The following is a 20103-nucleotide window of genomic DNA, read 5'->3' on the forward strand; positions in this document are numbered from 1 at the left end:
CTTCTTTCTAGTTTTTATCTGAAGATATTTCCTTTTTACAGCATAGGCCTCAATTTGCTCCCAAATATCCCTTCATAGATCCTCCAAAAACAGTGTTTCCAAAATGCTCAATACAAAGAAAATTTTAACTCTGTGACTTGAATGCACACATTACAAAGCAGTTTCTCACCAAGCTTCTTTCTAGTTTTTATCTGAAGATAGTTTCTTTTTCACCATGGGCCTCAATGCACTCCCAGTAACTCTTTGCAGATTCTACAGAGAGTTTCCAGACTGCTCATTGAAAAGAAAGGTTTACCTATGTGAGATGACTGAACACACCACAAAGCTTCTTTCTAGTTTCTATCTGAAGTTATTTCCATTTTCACCATAGGCCTCATTGTACACCCAAATATCCCTTCGCAGATTCTACAGAAAGAGTGATTCCAAACTGCTCATTCAAAAGAAAGATTTAACTCTGTGAGATGAATGCACACATCACAAAGCAGTTTCTCAGAAAGTGTCTTTCTAGATTTTTTTCTGAAGATATTTTCCTTTTCACCATTGGCCTCAAAGGATAGCAGAATATCCCTCCACAGATTCTAAAAAAAACAGTGTTTCCAAAGTGCTCCATTAAAAGGAAGGTTTAAATCTGTTAGCTGAATGCACACGTCATGAAGCCATTTCTCAGAAAGTTTCATTCTAGTTTTTATATGAAGATATTTTCTTTTTCACAATAGGCTGCAAGGCACACCCAAATATACCTTCACTGAATCTACAGTAAAAGTGTTTCCAAACTCCGTATTCCAAAGAAAGGTTTAACTCTAAAGTAGCTTTTTCCAGTTCTGTTAAGAAAGTCATTGGTAGCTTAATGGGGATGGCATGGAATCTATAAATTACCTTGGACAGTATGGCAATTTTCACTATATTGATTCTTTCTATCCATGAGCATGGAATGTTCTTCCATTTGTTTGTGTCCTCTTTTATTTCATTAAGCAGTGGTTTGTAGTTCTCCTTGAAGAGGTCCTTCACACACCGTGTAAGTTGGATTACTAGGTATTTTATTATATTTGAAGCAATTGTGAATGGGAGTTCATTCATGATTTGACTCTCTGTTTGGCTGTTATTCGTGTGTAAGAATGCTTGTGATTTCTGTACATTGATTTTGTATCCTGAGACTTTGCTGAAGTTACTTATCAGCTTAAGGAGATTTTGGGCTGATATGAAGGAGTGTTCTCAATATACTATCATGTCATCTGCAAACAGGAACAATTTGACTTCTTCTTTTCTTAATTGAATACCCTTTATTTCTTTCTCTTGCCTGATTGCACTGGCCAGAACTTCCAACACTATGTTGAATAAGAGTGGCGAGAGAGGGTATCCCTGTCTTGTGCTAGTTTTCAAAGGGAATACTTCCAGTTTTTGCCCATTCAGTATGATATTGGCTGTTTTTTGTCATGAATAGCTCTCACTATTTTGAGATACATTCCATCAGTACCGAATTTATTGAGAGTTTTTAGCATGAAGAGCTGTTGAATTTTTTTCTGCATCTATTGAGATAATCATGTGGTTTTTTTCTTTGCTTCTGTTTACATGCTGGGTTACCTTTACTGATTTGCATATGTAGAACAAACCTTGCATTCCAGGGATGAAGCCCACTTGTTTATGGTGGATAAGCTTTTAGATGTGCTGCTGAATTTGCTTTGCTAGTATTTTATTGAGGATTTTTGCATCAATGTTCATCAGGGATATTGGTCTAAAATTCTCTTTTTTTGTTGTGTCTCTGTCAGGCTTTGGTATCAGGATGATGTTGGTCTCATAAAGTGAGTTAGGGAGGATTCCCTCTTTTTCTATTAATTGAAATAGTTTCAGAAGGAATGGTACCAGCTCCTCCTTGTACGTCTGGTAGAATTCAGCTGTGAATCCATCTGGCCCTGACTTTTTTTTGTTGGTAGGCTATTTTTGCCTCAATTTCAGAACCTGCCATTGATCTATTCTGGGATTCAACTTCTTCCTGGTTTAGTCTTGGGAGAGTGTATGTGTCCAGGAGTTTAACGATTTCTTCTAGATTTTCTAGTTTATTTTCATAGAGGTGTTTATAGTATTCTCTGATGGTAGTTTGTATTTCTGTGGGGTCAGTGGTGGTATCCCCTTTATCACTTTTTATTGCATCTGTTTGATTCTTCTACTTTCATATTCATTAGTCTTGTCAGCAATCAATTTTGTTGATCTTTTCAAAAAACCAGCTCCTGGATTCCTTGTTTATTTGAAGGATTTTTATGTCTCTATCTCCTTCAACTCTACTCTGATATTACTTATTTCTTGCCTTCTGCTAGCTTTTGAATGTGTTTTCTCTTGCTTCTCTAGTTCTTTTAATTGTGATGTTAGGCTGTCAATTTTAGATCTTCCTTACTTTCTCTTGTGGGCATTTAATGTTGTAAATTTCCCATTATACACAGTTTTAAAGAGCCTACATTGCCAAGACAATTCTAAGTCAAAAGAACAAAGCTGGAGGCATCATGCTAACTGACTTCAAACTATGCTGCAAGGCTACGGTAACCAAAAAAGCATGGTACTGGTACCAAAACAGAGATATAAACCAATGGAACAGAACAGTGTCTTCAGAAATAATGCCACACTCTACAACCAACTGATCTTTGACAAATCTGACAAAAACAAGAAATGGGAAAAGGATTACCTATTCAATAAATGATGCTGGGAAAATTGGCTAGCCATAAGTAGAATACTGAAACTGGATCCCTTCCTTACTCCTTATACAATAATTAAATCAAGATGGATTAAGGACTTAAATGTTAGACCTAAAACCATAAAAACCCTAGAAGCAAACATAGGGAATACTATTTAGGACCTAGGCATGGGAAAGGACTTCATGTCTAAAACACCAAAAGCAATGGCAACAAAAGCCAAAATTGACAAATGGGACCTAATTAAACTAAAGAGCTTCTGCACAGCAAAAGAAACTATCATCAGAGTGAACAGGCAACCTACAGAATGGGAGAACATTTTTGCAATCTACTCATCTGACAAAGGGCTAATATCCAGAACCTACAAAGAACTCCAACAAATTTAGAAGAAAAAAACAAACAACCCCATCAAAAAGTGGGCAAATATGAACAGACACTTCTCAAAAGAAGGCATTTATGCAGCCAGGAGACCCATGAAAATATGCTCATTATCACGAGCCATCAGAGAAATGCAAATCAAAACTACAATGAGATACCATCTCACACCAGTTAGAAGGGCAATCATTAAAAAGTCAGGAAACAACAGGTGCCAGAGAGGTTCTGTAGAAATAGGAACACTTTTACACTATTGATGGGACTGTAAACTGGTTCAAACATTGTGTAAAACAGTGTGGTGATTCCTCAAGGATCTAGAGCTAGAAATACCATTTGACCTATCCATCCCATTACTGGGGATATATTCAAAGGATTATATATCATGCTGCTATAAAAACACATGCACACGTATGTTTATTGTGGCACTATTCACAATAGCAAAGACTCGGAGTCAACCCAAGTGTCTATCAATGACAGACTGGATTAAGAAAATGTGGCATATATACACCATGGAATACTATGCAGACATATAAAAGGATGAATTCGTGTCCTTTGTAGGGACATGGATGCAGCTGGAAACCATCATTCTCAGCAAACTATCACAAGGACAGAAAACCAAACACGGCATGTTCTTACTCATAGGTGGGACTTGAACAATGAGATCACTTGGACACAAGAAGGGGAACATCACACACTGGGGCCTATTGTGGGGTGGGGGGAGAGGGAGGGGGAGGGATAACATTAGGAGATATACCTAATGTAAATGACGAGTTAATGGGTGCAGCACACCAACATGACACATGTATACATATGTAACAAACCTGCATGTGGTACACATATGCCCTAGAACATAAAGTATAATACAAAAAAAAGGAAAACAAAAAACAGAAATGATAAAGATAAAAGTAGAAATCAGTAAAATTTAAAATAAAAAAGAGAAAGGTTTAACTCTGTGAGATTAATGCATGCATCACAAAGTAGTTTCTCAGAATCTTTCTCGTTTTTGTCTGAAGATATCTGTCTTTTCACCATAGCCTCAAAGTGCAACAGAATATCTCTTCACAGATTCTACAAAAACAGTGTTTTTGAAGTGCTCCATAAAAAGAAAAAATTGACTCTGTGAGCTGAACACACACATCACAAAGCAATTTCTTAAAAAGCTTCTTTTTAGTTTTTGTCTGAAGATATTTGTCTCTTCACCATAGCCCTCAATGCACTGCAAAATATCTCTCTGCAGATTCTTCAAACACAGTGTTTCCAAAGTGCTACTTCAAAAAAGGTTTAACTCTCTGAGATGAAGGCACACATCAGAAAGCAGCTTCCCAGAAAGCGTCTTTCTAGTTTTTATCTGAATATATTTCCTTTTTAATCATATGCCTAAGTACACTCCCAAATATACCTTTGAATATGGTAAAAGAAAAAAAAAGTGTTTCCAAGCTTCTGCATCTCACTCTGTGAGATGAAGGCAGACATCACAAATCAGTTTCTCAGAAAGCTTCTTTTTAGTTTTTATCTGAAGATATTTCCTTTTTCACAATAGGCTTTAATGAGCTACCAAATATCCCTTTGCAGATACTAAAAAAACAGTGTTGCCTAGCGACTGCATCAAAAGAAAGGTTTAACTGTGTGAGATGAATGAACACAACCCAAACCAGTTTCTCAGAAAGCTTCTTTTTACTTTTTATCTGATGATATTTGATTTTTCACCTTAGGCCTCCATGCATTCCACAATATCCCTTTGCAGATTCTACAAAAACAATGTTTCTAAACTGCTCCATAAAAGAAAGGTTTAATTTTGTGATATGAATGCACACATCACAAGGCAGTTTCTCAGAAAGACTCCTTCTGATTTTAATCTGAAGATATTTCTCTTTTCACCATAGGCCTCAGTGCGCTCCCAAATATACCTTCACAAATTTTACAAAAACAGTGTTTCAAAACTGATTCATCAGAAAAATATTTAACTTTGTGAGATGAATGCATACGTCACAAAGTAGTGTCTCAGAAACCTTCTTCCTAGTTTTTATATGAAGGTATTTCGTTTTTTACCAAAGGCTTCAGTGTGCTCCCCAATATCCCTTCACAGATTCTACAAAAACAGTGTTTCCAAAAACTTCTTTCTAGTTGTTATTGGAAGATATTTCCCTTTTCACCACTGGCCTCAAAGTCCTCCCAAATATCCTTTCACAGATTTTACAAAACTAGTGTTTCCAAACTGCTCCATCAAAAGAAAGCTTTAACTATGTGAGATGAATGCACACATCACAAAGGAGTTTCTCAGAAAGCTTCCTTATAGTTTTTACCTGAAAATGCTTCGTTTTCCTCCACATCCATAGGCCTCAATGCATTCAAAAATATTCCTTCACATATTCTACAAAAACAGTGTTTCCAAACTGCTTCATCAAAAGAAATATTTAATTATTTGATATGAATGCACACACTACAAAGCAGCTTCTCAGAAAGTCTCTCTCTAGTTTTTATTTGAAGATATTTCTCTTTTTGACATTGGCCTCAAAGGGCTCCCAAATATCCCTTTGCAGATTTTAAAAAACTAGTGTTTCCAAAATGCTCCATCAAAATAAAGCTTTAACTATGTGAGATGAATGCACACACCACAAAGCAGCTTCTTAGAAAACTTCTTTCTAGTTTTTATCTGAAGATACTTCCTTTTTCACCATAGGCCTTTGAGTGTTCCCAAATATTCCTTCACAGATTCTACAAAAACAGAGTTTCCAAACTGCTTCATCAAAAGAAAGATTTACCTCTTTGAAAAGATGCACACATCACACAAAGCAGTTTCTCAGAAAGCTTCTTTCTAGTTTTTAATCAGAAGATATTTCCTTTTTCACCACAGGCCTCAAAGTGATCCCAATCATCCCTTCACAGATCTACAAAAACAGTGTTTCCAAACTGCTCCATCAAGAGAAAGGTTTAACATTGTAGATGAATGCACACACCACAAAGCAGCTTCTCAGAGAGGTTCTTTCTAGTTTTTATCTGAAGATATTTCTCTTTTCACCACAGGCCTCAAAGTGCTCCCAACTATCCCTTCACGTATTCTACAAAAACAGTATTTTAAAACTGCTCCATAAAAAGAAAAACTTAACTCTGTGAGATGAATGGACACATCACAAAGCAGTTTCTCAGAAACCTTCTTTCTAGTTTTTACCTGAAGATATTTCCTTTTTCAACATAGGCCTCTATGCATTCCCAAGTATCCCTTCACAGATTGTACAAAACAGTGTTTCCAAAATGCTCCATCAAAATGAATATTTTTCTCAATAAGATGAATGCAATCATTGCAAAGCAGTTTCTCAGAAAGCTTCTGTCTAATTTTTATCTGAAGATATTTCCTTTGTCACAATAGGCTTTAATACGCTCCCAACTATCACTTTGCAGTTTCTACAATAATAGTGTTTCCAATCTGCTCCAACAAAGGAAAGATTTAAATAGGTGAGATTAATGCACTCATCCCAAAGCAGTTTCTCAGAAAGGTAGTTTCTACTTTTTATCTAAAGACATTTCCTTTTTCACCATAGCCCTCAATGGGCTCCCCAGTATCCCTTCGAAGATTCTGCAAAAACAATGTTTCTAAAGCTTCTTTATACATTTTATCTGAAGATATTTCCTTTTTCACCATAGGCCTCAACCTGCTCCTGAATATCCCTTCGCAGATTCTACAAAATCAGTGTTTACAAACTCTTCCATCAAAATAAAGGTTTAACTCAGTGTGATAAATGCATGCATCACAACACAGTTTCTCAGAAATCTGTTTTCTTGTTTTTATCTGGAGCTATTTCCTTTTTCTTCATAAGTCTCAATACACTTCAAGATATCCCTCTCAGTTCCTACAAATACAGTGTTTCCATATTGCTCCATCAATACGATGGTTCAATTCTGTGAGATGTATGCACGTATCACAAAACGGTTTCTCAAAATGCTTCTTTCTAGTTTTTATCTGAATATATTTTCTTTTTGACCATAGGCCTCAATGTGTTCCTCAAAATCCCTTTGCAGATTCTACAGAAACAAAACCTTCTTTCTAGCTTTTATCTGAAGATATTTCCTTTTTCATGATAGGCCCCAATGCTCTGTGTAATATCCCCACGAAAATTCTACAAAAACAGTGTTTCCATGCTGCTCAAACCAACGAAATCTTTAACTATGTGAGATGAATGCACATATCATGAAGCAGTTTCTCAGAAAACTTCTTTCCAATTTTTATCTGAAGATATTTACTTCATCATCCTAGGCCCCAATGCACTCCCTAATAGCCCCTTGCAGATTCTACAAAAACATTGCTTAAAAACTGCTCCATTGAAATAAAGTTTTAACTCTGTGAGATGAATGTGCACATCACAAAGCAGTTTCTCAGAAAGCTTCTTTTTGATTTTTATCTGAAGATATTTCCTTTTTCTCACCAGGTCTCAATTCTCTCTGAAATATACCTTCACAGATTCTTTAACAAACAAACAAACAAACAAACAAACAGTGTTTCAAAACCACTCCATCAAAATAAAAGTTTACCTCTGAGAGATGAATGCGCACATCACAAAGCAGGTACTCAGAAAGTATCTTTATTGTTTTTATATAAAGATATTTGTCATTTCACCATGGGCCTCAATTCACTGCAAAATATCCTTGGCAGATTGTACAAAAACAGTGTCTCCAAACTGCTCCATGAAAAGAAAAGTCTAACACTGTAAGATGAATGCACTCATCACAAAGCAGTTTCTCAGAAAGCTTCTTCCCACCTTTTACCTGAAGATATTTATTTTTCCACTGTAAACGCCAATGCACTCCAAAATATCCCTTAGCAAATTCTACAACAACAGTGTTTTGAAACTGTTCCATCAAAAGAAAGGTTTCACTCTGTGAGACTAATGCACACATCATAACACACTTTCTCAGAATACTTTTTTCTAGTTTTATCTGAAGATGTTTCTTTTTTCACCATAGGCCTGAATAAGCTCCCAAATATCCCTTGGCAGTTTATACAAAAACAGTGTTTCCAAACTACCCCATCAAGAGAAAGGTTTATCTCTATGAAATGAATGCACACGTCACAAAGCAGTTTCTCAGAAAGCTTCTTTCTTATTTTATTTGAAGATATTTCCTTTTTCATCATAGGCCTCAGTGTACTCCCAAATATCCCTTCACAGATTCTACAATAACAGTTTGTCCAAACTGGTTCATCAATAGAAATGTTTAACTTTGTGAAGTGAATGTTCATTTCACAAAGCAGATTCTTAGAAAGTTTCTTTCTAGTTTTTATCTGAAGACACTTCTCTTTTCAGCATAGGCCTGTATGTGCTCCCAAACAAGCATTCACAGATTCTACAAAAACAGTGTTTTCAAATGGCTCCATCAAAAGATAGCCTTAACTCTATCAGATGAATGTACACATCTCAGAGCAATTTCTCAGAATGCTTCTCTCTATTTTTTATCTGATTTGTCTATTCAACCTAGGCCACAATGCACTGCAAAATATCCCTTCGCTGAATCTACAAAAACAGTGTTTCCAAACTGTTCCATCAAAAGACAGGTTTTTCTCGGTAAGATGAAAGCACACATCACAAACCCATTTCTCAGAAAGCTTCTTTCACATTTTTAACTAAAGATATTTTTCTTATCAACATAGGCCTCAATGTGCTGCAAAATATCCCTTTTCAAATTCTACAAAAACAGTGTTTCTGTACTGCTCTACCAATAGAAAAGTTTACCTCTGTGAGATGAATGCACACATCACAAAGTATTTTCCCAGAAAGTTTTCTAATTTTTACCTGAAGATATTTGACTTTTCACCACAGGCTTGAAGAGGATCCCAATTACCCCTTTGCAGATTCTGTAAAAACAGTGTTGCCAAACTGCTCCATCAAGAAAGTTTTAATTCTTTGAGATGAATGCACACATCACAAAGCAGTATCTCAGAAAGCTTCTTTCTAGTTTTTATCTGAAGATATTACCTTTTTCACCACAGTCTCCAGTGTGCTCCAATATGTCCCTTGACAGATTCTACAAAAACAGTGCCTCCAAACTGCTGCATGAAAAGAAAGGTTTAACTCTGTAAAATGAATGCACACATCAGAAAGCAGTGCCTCAGAAAGTTTCTTTTTATTTTTTATGTGAAAATATTTATCTTTTCACCATAGGCCTCAATGTGCTGCAACATATCCCTACACAGATCCTAAAATAACATTGTTTCCAAAGTGTTCCATCTAAAGATAGTTTTAATTCTGTGAGCTGAATGGACACATCACAAAGTAGTTTCTCAGAAAGCTTCTTTCTAGTGTTTATCTGAATTAATTTTCTTTTTAACCATAGGCCTCAATGCACTGCCACACATCTCTTGCCAGATTCTACAAAAACAGTGTTTCCAAACTTTTTCATCAAAACAAAGGTTTAGCTCTGTGAGATAAATTCACACATCACAAACCAGTTTCTCATAAAGCTTCTTTCTAGTTTTTATCTGAAGGTATTTTGTTTTTCAGTATAGGCTTCAATGCGCTCCAAAATATCCCTTTGCAGATTCTACAAAAAGTGTTTCCAAACTGCTGAATGAAAAGGAAGATTTTATTCTGTGTGATAAATGCACACATCACAAAGGAATTTATCAGATAGCTTCCTCCTTGTTTTTATCCTGGGATATTTCCTTTTTCAACATTGGCCTTCATGAGCTCCCAATTGGCCATTTGCAGATTGGACAAAAACTGTTTTCCAAACTGCTGAATCAAAATAAATTTTTACCTCTGTGAGATGAATGCATAGATCACAAAGTGGTATCACAGAAAGATTCCTTCTAAGTTTTATCTGAAGATATTTCCTGTTTCACCATAGACCTGAATGTGCTCCCAAGTATCCCTTCACAGATTCTAAACCAAAAATATTTTAAAACTGCTGAATGAAAAGAAAGGTATAACTCTGTGAGATGAATCCACACATCACAAAGCAATTTCTCAGATATTTCCTGCTAGTTTTTACCTTGGGATATTCACTTTTTGGCCATTGGTCTCAATGAGCTCCGAAATGCCCATTCACAAAATTTACAAAAATAATGTTTCCAAACTGCTGAGTCAAAACAAAGGTTTACCTCTGGGAGATGAATGTAAACAAGGCAAAGTGGCTTCTTAGATAACTTCCCTGTAGTTTTACCCTGGGATATTCACTTTTTTGCCACTGGCCTCAACGAGCACTGAAATGTCCACTCACAGAATGGACAAAAACAGTGCTTCCAAACTGCTGAATTGAAAGAAAGTTTTAACTCTTTGAGATGAATGCACACATCACAAAGCTATTTCTCAGACTGCTTCCTTCTGGATTTTATCCTGGGATGTACACTTTTTCACCATTGGCCTCAGTGAGCTCCAAAATGTCCATTCCAAGAATGGAAATAAACAGTGTTTCAAATGACTGAATAAAAGGAAAGGTTTAACTCTGTGAGATGAATGGACACATCACAAAGTAGTTTCTCAGAAAGAGTCTTTGTAGTTTTTATCTGAGGATCTTTCCTTTTTAACCATAGGCCTCAATGCACTCCCACATATCTCTTCACAGATTCTACTAAAACAATGTTACCAAACTGCTCCTTCAAAAGAAATGCTTAACTCTTTGAGATGAATCCACACATCACAAGACAGTTTCTCACAAAAATTCTTTCTAGTTTTTATCTGAGGATATTTCCTTTTTCACCATAGATTTTAATGCGATCCAAAGTATCCCTTTGCAGAATCTACAAAAACACTGTTTTGAAACTCCTGAATGAAAAGAAAGATGTAACTCTGTGAGATAAATATACACATCACAAAGCAGTTTCTCAGATAGCTTCCTTCCTTGTAGTTTTTATCTTGGGGTATTTCCTTTTTCAACATTGTCCATAATGAGCTCCCAATTGTCTATTCGCAGAATGGACAAAAACAGTTTTTCCAAACTGCTGAATCAAAAGAAATGTTTACCTCTGTGAGATGAATGCACACATCACAAAGTGGTGTCACAGAAAGATTCCTTCTAGCTTTTATCTGAACATATTTTCTTTTTCACCATAGTCCTCAATGTGCTCCCAAACATCCTTTACAGTTTATACAAAAAGTGTCTCAACTGCTGAATGAAAAGAAACATATAACTCTGCGAGATGAATGTGCACATCATTAAGTGATTTCTCAGATTGCTTCCTTCTGGGTTTTATCCTGAGATGTATGCTTTTTCACCATTGGTTTCAATGAGTTCCCAAACGTCCATTCAGAAAATGGACAAAAACATTGTTTTCAAATGGCAGAATGAAAGGAAAGTTTTAACTCTGTGAGATGAATGGACACATGAGAAAGTGGTTTCTCAGAAAGCTTCTTTGTAGCTTTTTCTGAAGATATTTTCTTTTTCATCATAAGCCTAAATGTGCTTTCAAATATCCCTTTGCAGATTCTACAAAAAGCGTTTGCAAACTGCTGAATTAAAAGAAAGATTTAACTCTGAACGATGAATGCACACATCACAAAGCATTTTTGCAGAAAGATTCTTCCTAGTTTTTGTATGAACATATTTTCTGTTTCATCATAGGCCTCAATGCACTCCCAAATATCCCTTCACAGATTCTACAGAAACAGGATTTCCAAGCTGCTTCATGAAAAGAATGATTTAGCTCTGCAAAATGAATGCCAACATCACAAAGATGTTTCTCAGAGAGCTTCCTTTTACTTTATAACCTGGGATTTTTTTTTTTTTTTTTTTTTTTTTTTTTTTTTTTTTTTTTTTTTTTTGCCATTGGCCCCAGTGAACTCCAAAATGTCCAGCTGCAGAATGGACAAAAATAGTGTTTCCAAATTGCTGAATCAAAATAAAGTTTAACTCTGTGAGATGAGTGCCTACATCACAAAGCAGTTTCTCAGACAGTTTCTTTCTAGTTTTTACCTGAAGATAATTTCTTTTTCACCATAGTCCTCTATGTGCTCCCAAACATCCCTTCACAGATTATACAAAAGCATTTTCCAAACTGCAGAATGAAGGTTAGTGTTTAACACAGTGAGATGAATGTGCACACCACAAAGCTGTTTCTCAGAAAGCCTTCTTGTAGCTTTTATCTTGGGATATTCGCTTTTTCACCATTGACCTCAATGAACTACCAAATGTCCATTCACAAAGTGGACAAAGACAGAGTTTCCAAACTGCTGAATCAAAAGAAAGTTTTAATTCTATGAGATGAATTCATGCATCACAAAGTGGTTTCTCACACAGCTTCCTTCTAGTTTTTATCCTGGAATATTCTCTTTTTCGTCACTGGCCTCAATGAACTCCCAAATATCTTTTCACAGAATGGACAAAAACACTGTTTTCAAACTTCTAAGGATTTAACTCTTTGATATAAATGCACACATCACAAGGTGGTTTCTCAGATAGCTTCCTTCTAGTTTTTATCCTGGGATAAATGCCTTTTCACCATGGACCTCAACGAAGTATGAAATGTTCATTCTCAGAATGAACAAAAACAGTGTTTCCAAACTGCTGAATGAAGAGTAAGATTTAGTTCTGTGAGATAAATGCACACATCACAAAGCGGTTTCTGAGAAATCTTCTTGCTAGTTTTTAACAGAAGATATTTTCTTTTTCACCTTAGGTCTCAATGTGCTCCCAAATATCCCATCACAGATTCTACAAAAGCAGTCTTTTCAAATTGCTGAGTGAAAAGGGAGGTTTATCCCTATGAGATAAATGCACACATCACAAAGCAGTTCCTCAAATACCTTCCTTCTAGTTTTTATCTGAAGATATTTTCTTTTTTACCATATGGCTCAATGCATTCCCAAATAATCCTTCACTGATTCCACAAAAACAGTGTTTCCTAATTGCTGAATGAAAAGAAAAGTTTAAGTCTGGGAGATGAATCCTCAGAACAAAAAGCATTTTCTCAGGTAGCTTTTTTAGAGTTTTTATTCTGTAATATTCTTTTTTTGCCATTGGCCTCAGTGAGCTCAAAAATGTCCATTTGCACAATGAACAAAACAGTGTTTCCAAACTGGTGAATCAAAAAATATTTTTTACTCTGTCAGATCAATGCATACATCAAAAAGTAGTTTCTCAGAAAGCTCATTCCATATTTTATCTTAAGGTATTTTTTCACATAGGCCTCAATGACCTCCTAAATGTCTATTCACAGATCCTACAAAAACCCTGCTTCAAAACTGCTAAATGAAAGGAAAGATTGAACTATTTGAGATAAAGGGACACATCCCAAAGCAGATTCTCAGATAGCTTCCTTCTAGTTTTTATCCTGGGGTATTTACTTTTTCACCTTTGGCCTCAATGAGTTCCCAAAAGGCCATTCGCAGAATGGAAAAAAACAGGGTTACCAATCTGCTGAATGAAAAGAACGCTTTAACTCTGTGTGATGAAAGCAAACATGACAATGCAGTTTCCCCGAAAGCTTATTTCTAGTGTTTACCTGAAGATATTTTGTTTTTAACCATTGACCTCAATATGCTCCAAAATATATCCCTTCACAGAGTCTAAAAAAACAGTGTTTCCACACTGCTGAATGAATAGAAAAGTTTAATTCTGCCAGATGAATGCAGATATCACAAAACCGTTTCTCCAATTGCTTCCTTCTAGTTTTTAACCTGGGAAGTTCACTTTTTTGCCATTTGCATCAATGAACTCCAAAATGTCCATTCACAGAATGGACAAAAACAGTTTCCAAACTGCTAAATCAAAGAAAGGTTTAATTCTGTGAGATGAATGAACACATCACAAAGCAGTTTCTCAGAAGGCTTCTTCCGAGTTTATATCTGAAGATACTTTCTTTTTCACAGTAGGCCTCAGTGAGCTCCCAAATAGAATTTTGCAGATTCTGCAAAAACAGTGTTTCCACATAGCAGAGTGAAAAGAAAGTGTTAACTCTGTGAGGTGAATACGTACATCACAAAGTAGTTTCTCAGGTAACTTCCCTCAAGTTTTTGTTTGTTTGTTTGTTTGTTTGAAATGAAAGGCCTCACATATTTATTACTGAACCCAGCCAACCAACGCATTCATAATAGATTCAGAGAGGAAAATACATCAAACTCTCCAGAGAGTGGTGACATTTTCAGTTTGATACAGTAATGTGATCGTGACCTTCAGACAGCACAAATATATGTGCCATCTCATGTGCAATTCCTTATAGACCTAGCTTCGTTCTTTTCTAATGTCTCTTTTTGGAGTTGTACCTTATTTTATTTCCAGTTTTCATCCGAATCCACTGGGGAATCAGATGATTTTGCTTTTGTTTCTTGGCCAGGAATCACTTAATCCTGAAAGTCTTGTGAGAAGACATGGTGAGAAGTGGAGGCAAGAACACACCATGATGGCAGAGAAAGGAAAAGAGCCCCTCTAGTTTTTATCCTGAAATATTCCCTTTTTCGTCATTGACCTCAATGACCTCCCAAATGTCCATTCTCAGAATAGACAAAAAAAGTGTTTCCAAACTGCTGAATGAAAAGAAAGTTTTAACTCTGTGAGATGAATGCACACATCACAAAATGCCCTCTCAGATAGCTCTTTTTAAGTTCTCATCCTGGGATTTTTACTTTTTCGCCATTGACCTACATGATCTCCCAAATGTCCATTTCCAGAATGGACAAAAACAGTGTTTCCAAACTGTTGAATCAAAACAAATCTTTAACTCTGTGAGATCAATGACATATCACAAAGCAGTTTCTCAGAAAGCTTCTTTCAAGTTTTTCTCTGAAGATATTTTCTTTTTCACCATAGGCCTCAATGCACTCCCAAATATACCTTGACAAATTCTACAAAAACAGTGTTTCCATACTGCTGAATGAAAAGAAATGTTTAATTCTGCAAGATGAATTCACACATCACAAGGCAGCTTCTCAAATACTTTCCTTCTAGTTTTTATCCTGGGATATTCCTTTATTGCCATTGGCCTCAGTGAGCTCCCAAATGTTCATTCACAGACAGGTCAAAAACAGTGTTTCCACACTGCTGAATCAAAAGAAAGGTTTACCATGCAAGTTGAATGCACACTTCACAAAGCAGTTTCTCAGAAAGCGTCTTTGTAATTTTTATCTGAAGATATTTTCCTTTTTACCTTGGGCCTAATTGCACTTTCAAATGTCCATTCACAGAAAGGACAAAAAAGGTGGTCCAAAACTCTGAATGAAAAGAAAGGTTCAACTATTCGAGATGAATGCATACATCACAAAGAAGTTTCTCAGATAACTTCCTTCTAGTTTTTATCTGTGGACACTTTCTTTTTCAACACAGGCTTCTTTGAGCTCCCAAATGTCCATACACAGATTTTATAAAAAAACAGTATTTCCAACCTGCTAAACGAAAAGAACATTTGAAATATCTGAGATAAATGCACACAACACAAAGCAGTTTCTCAGATAGCTTCCATCTATTTTTTATCGTAGGGTATTCACTTTTTAGCCTTTGGACTCAATGAGCTCCCAAATGTCCGTTTGCAGAATGGACAAAAGCTAGGTTTCTTAACTACTGAATTAAAATGAATGTTTAAATCTGTGGGATGAATGCACATATCACAAAGCAGATTTTCAGGAATCTTGTTTTCTGTTTATATCTGAAAATATTTTCTTTTTCAACATAGGCCTCTATGAGCTCCCAAATGTCCATTAGAAGATTCTACAAAGAGAATGTTTCCTAAGTGCTAAATGATAAGAAAGAGCTTGTTATTCGGGATGAATGCACACAACACAAAACGTTTGTTCAGGTAGCTTCCTTCTAGTTTTTACCATGGAATATAATCTTTTTTTTGCTATTGGCCTCAATGATTTTCCAAATGTCCATTCACAGAATGGACAAAAACCATGTTTCAAAACTGCTGAATCAAAAGTAAGTTTTACTTCTGTGAGATAAATGCCCACATCACAAAGCAGTTTCTCAGAAAGCTCCTTTCTAGTATTTCTCTGAGACATTTTCTTTTTCCCCATAGGCCTCAATGCACTCCCAAATATCCCTTCACAGATGTTACAAAAACAGTGTTTCCAAACTGCTTATGAAAATAAATGTTTAACTCTGTGAGATGAATGCACAAATTGCAAAGCAGTTTCCAGAGAGTTTCCTTCTGGTTTTTATCCTGAGATAATGACTTTTTTGCCATTGGCCTCAATGAGATCTCAAATGTCCATTCCCAGAATGGACACAGTGTTTCCACAATGCTGAATGAAAAGAAGTTTTAACTCTGCTCACACCAAAAGCAGTTTCTCAGATAGTTTTCTTCCGGTTTTTCTTCCGGTTTTCCCTTTTTCGCCATTGGCCTCAATGAACTCCCAAATGCAGACATCACAAAGGGATTTCTCAGATAGCTTCCTTCTAGTTTTTATCCTGGGTATTTTCTTTTTCACCATTGGTCTAAATGAGCTTCCAAATGTCCATTCGCAGATTCTACAAAAACCATGTTTCCAAACTGCTGAATGAAAAAGAAACTTTTAACTATGCAAGGTGAATGCACACATCACAAAGCAGTTTCTCCGAGAGCTTCCTTCTAGTTTTTACCCTTGATATTCACTTTTTCACCATTGGAGTAAATGAGTTCCCAAATGTCCATTCGAAGAATGGATAAAAACAGTGTTTCCAAACTGCTGAATCAAAGAACTTTTAACACTGAGAGATGAATGCACACATCACAAAACGGTCTCTCAGATAGCATCCTTCAAGTTCTTATACTGGGATCTCGATTGTTCCCCATTGGCCTCCCTGAGCTCCCAAATGTCCATTCTGCAAATGGACATAAACAGTGTTTTCAAACTGCAGAATTAAAAGAAAACGTTTGCTCTGTGAGATAAATGCAGACATCACAAAGCAGTTTCTCAGAAAGCTTCTTTCAAGTTTTTATCAGAAGATATTTTATTTTACACCATAGGCATCAACATACTCCCAAATATACCTTCACAAATTCTACAAAAACAGTGTTTCCATACTGCCGAATGAAAAGAAAGTTTTAAATCTCCGAGATGAATGCACACATCACTAAGACGTTTCTCAGGTAGCTTACTTCTATTTTTCATCCTGGGATATTTGCTTTTTCACAATTGGCTTCAATGAGCTCAGAAATGATGATTCACAGAATGGAAAAAAACAGTGTTTCATAACTCCTGAATTAGGAAAGTTTTAGCTGTGGGGTGAATGCACATATCACAAAGCAGATTCTCACATAGCTTCCCCTTATTTTTTATCCTGGGAAATTCGCTTTTTTGCCACCGATCTCAATGAGCTCTGAAATGTCCATTCATAGAATGGACAAAAACAGTGTTTGCAAACTGCTGAATCACAAGAAAGGTTTAACTCTGTGAGATGAATACACACCTCACGAAGCAATTTCTCAGAAAACTTCTTTTTAGTTTTTATCTGAAGATATTTTCTTTTTCACCACAGGACTCAATGCACTCCCAAATGCCCATTCACCAATTCTACAAAAACAGCATTTCCAAACTGGAATGAAAAGAAATGTTTAAATCCTCGAGCTGAATACACACATCAGAAACAGTTTCTCTGATTGTTTCCTTCTGTTTTTATTCTGGGACAATCGCTTTCTTGCCCTTGGCCTCAATGAGTTCCCAAATATCCATTTGCAGAATGGAAAAAAACAGTGTTTCCAATCTACTGAAACAAAAGAAAGGTATAACCCTGTGAGATGAATGCACACATCACGAAGTGGCTTCTCAGATGGTTTCCTTCTCTTTTTATCCTGGGATATTCCCTTTTCTGCCATTTACCTCAATGAACTCCCAAATATGCATTTGTAGAATGGACAAAACAGTGTTTCAAAACTGCTGAATGATAAGAAAGGTTTAGCTCTGTAGATGAATGCATACATCACAAGCAGTTTCTCAGAAAACTTCTTTCAAGTTTTTATCTGAAGGTATTTTCATTTTCACCACAGACCTCAATGTGTTCTCAAAACTCTGTTCACAGAATGAACAAAGAAGGACTATTTCCAAACTGCCAAATGAAAACAAAGGTTTAACTCTGTGAGATGAAAGTACACATCACAAAGCATTCTCTAAGATAGCTTCCTTCTAGTTTTTATTCTGGGATTTTGGATTTTTCACCATTGGCCTCAATAAGCTTCCAAATGTCAATTTTAGAATGGACAAAAAAAAAAACCACAGTGTTTCTAAATTTCTGAATCAAAAGAAAGGTTTAATTCTCTGAGAGGAATGCAGACATCATAAAGCAGTTTCTCAGAAAGTTTCTTTCTCATTTTTACATGAAGATATTTGGTATTTTCTTTTTCACCATAGTCCTCAATGTGCTCCCAAATGTCTATTTGCAGATTCCAAAAAAAAGAGGCTTACCAATCTGCTGAATGAAAAGAAAGTTTTAACTCCTCGAGCTGAATGCACACATCACAAAGCAGTTCCTCAGATCGCCTCCTTTTGATTTTATTTCTGTGTCTCACCAGTGGCTTCAATGATCTCCTAAATATCCATTTGCAGAATGGACAAAAATAGTGATTAAAAACCTCAGAATGAAAAGAAAGTTTTAACTCTGTGAGATGAATGCACACATCACAAAGCAGTTTCTCAGATCGCTTCATGGTAGTTTTTATCCTGGGACTTCTGATTTTCCATCATTTGCCTCAACAGCTCCCAAATGTCCATTCACAGAATGGACAAAAACAGTATTTTCAAACTGCTGAATTAAAAGAAACGTTTAACTCTGTTAGAAAAATGCACACGTCACAAAGCAGTTTCTCAGAAACAATCTTTCTAATTTTTTTCTGAAGATATTTTCTTTTTCACCATAGGCCTCAATGTGCTCCCAAATATCCCTTTTCAGATTCTGCAAAAAGAGTGTTTCCAAACTGCTGAAACTAAGCAGTTTGAAAATGAAAACTAAGGTTTAAACGGAGAGAGAAATGCACACATCACAAAGCAATTTCTCAAATAGGTTCCACTTAGTTTTTATCCTGGGACTTTTTATTTTCACAATTGACCCTGAAGAGCTCCCAAACTTCCATTCACAAAATGGACAAAAACAGTATTTCCAAAGTGCTGAATCAAAAGAAATTTTAACTCTGCTAGATGAATGTACATATCACAGAATAGTTTCTCATATGGCTTCCTTGGAATTTTTAACCTGGGATATTTCATTTTTCACCATTGGCCTCAATGAGCTCCAAAATGTCCATTCAAGGATGGACAAAACCCATGTTTCCAAACTGGTGAATCAAAAAAAATGTTTAACTCTGTGAGGTGAATGCACACATGAAACAGCAGTTTCTCAGAAAGCTTCTTTCTAGTTTTTATCTGAAGACAGTTTCTTTTTCTACATAGTCTTCAGTGCGCTCCCAGATGTGCCTTCAAAAAACAGTGTTTCCAAACTGCTGAATGAAAAGAAAGGTTTAACTCTGTGAGATGAATGCACACATCACAAAGCGGTTTCTCAGGTAGCATCCTGCTACTTTATGTCCTAGAATATTTCCTTTTTTGCCATTGACCTCAGTGAGCTCCAAAATATCCATTCGCACAATGGAGGAAAACTGTGTTTTGAAACTGCTGAATGGAAAGAAAGGTTTAACTCTGTGACATGAATGCAGACATTGAAAAGCAGTTTCTCCAAAAGTTTCTTTCTAGTTTTTATCTAAAGATAGTTACTTTTTCAACATAAGCCTCAAACGCTTCCAAATATCCCTTCAGAGATTCTACAAAAACAATCTTTCCAAATTGTTGAACAAAAAGGAAGATTAAACTCCTCAAGCTGAGTGCAGACATCATTAAACGGTTTCTCAAATAGCTTCCTTCTAGTTTTTATCCTGCGACATTTGCTGTTTCAAAATTGGCCTCAATGAACTCCCAGATGTATCTTCACAGAATGGACAAAAACAATACTTCCAAACTGTTGAATCAAAGGAAAGTTTTAACTCTGTGAGATGAATGCAAACATCACATAGCAGTTTCTCAGAAAGATTCCTTCTATCTTATATCTGAAGATACTTTCTTTTTCACCATAGGCCTCAATGCACTCCCAAATGTCCATTTGCAGATTCTACAAAAACAGTGTTTCCAAACTGCTGAATGAAAAGAATGATTTAATTCAT

Source organism: Theropithecus gelada, chromosome 20 (genome assembly GCF_003255815.1).
Source record: "Theropithecus gelada isolate Dixy chromosome 20, Tgel_1.0, whole genome shotgun sequence".
NCBI classification, from domain to species: Eukaryota; Metazoa; Chordata; class Mammalia; order Primates; family Cercopithecidae; genus Theropithecus; species Theropithecus gelada.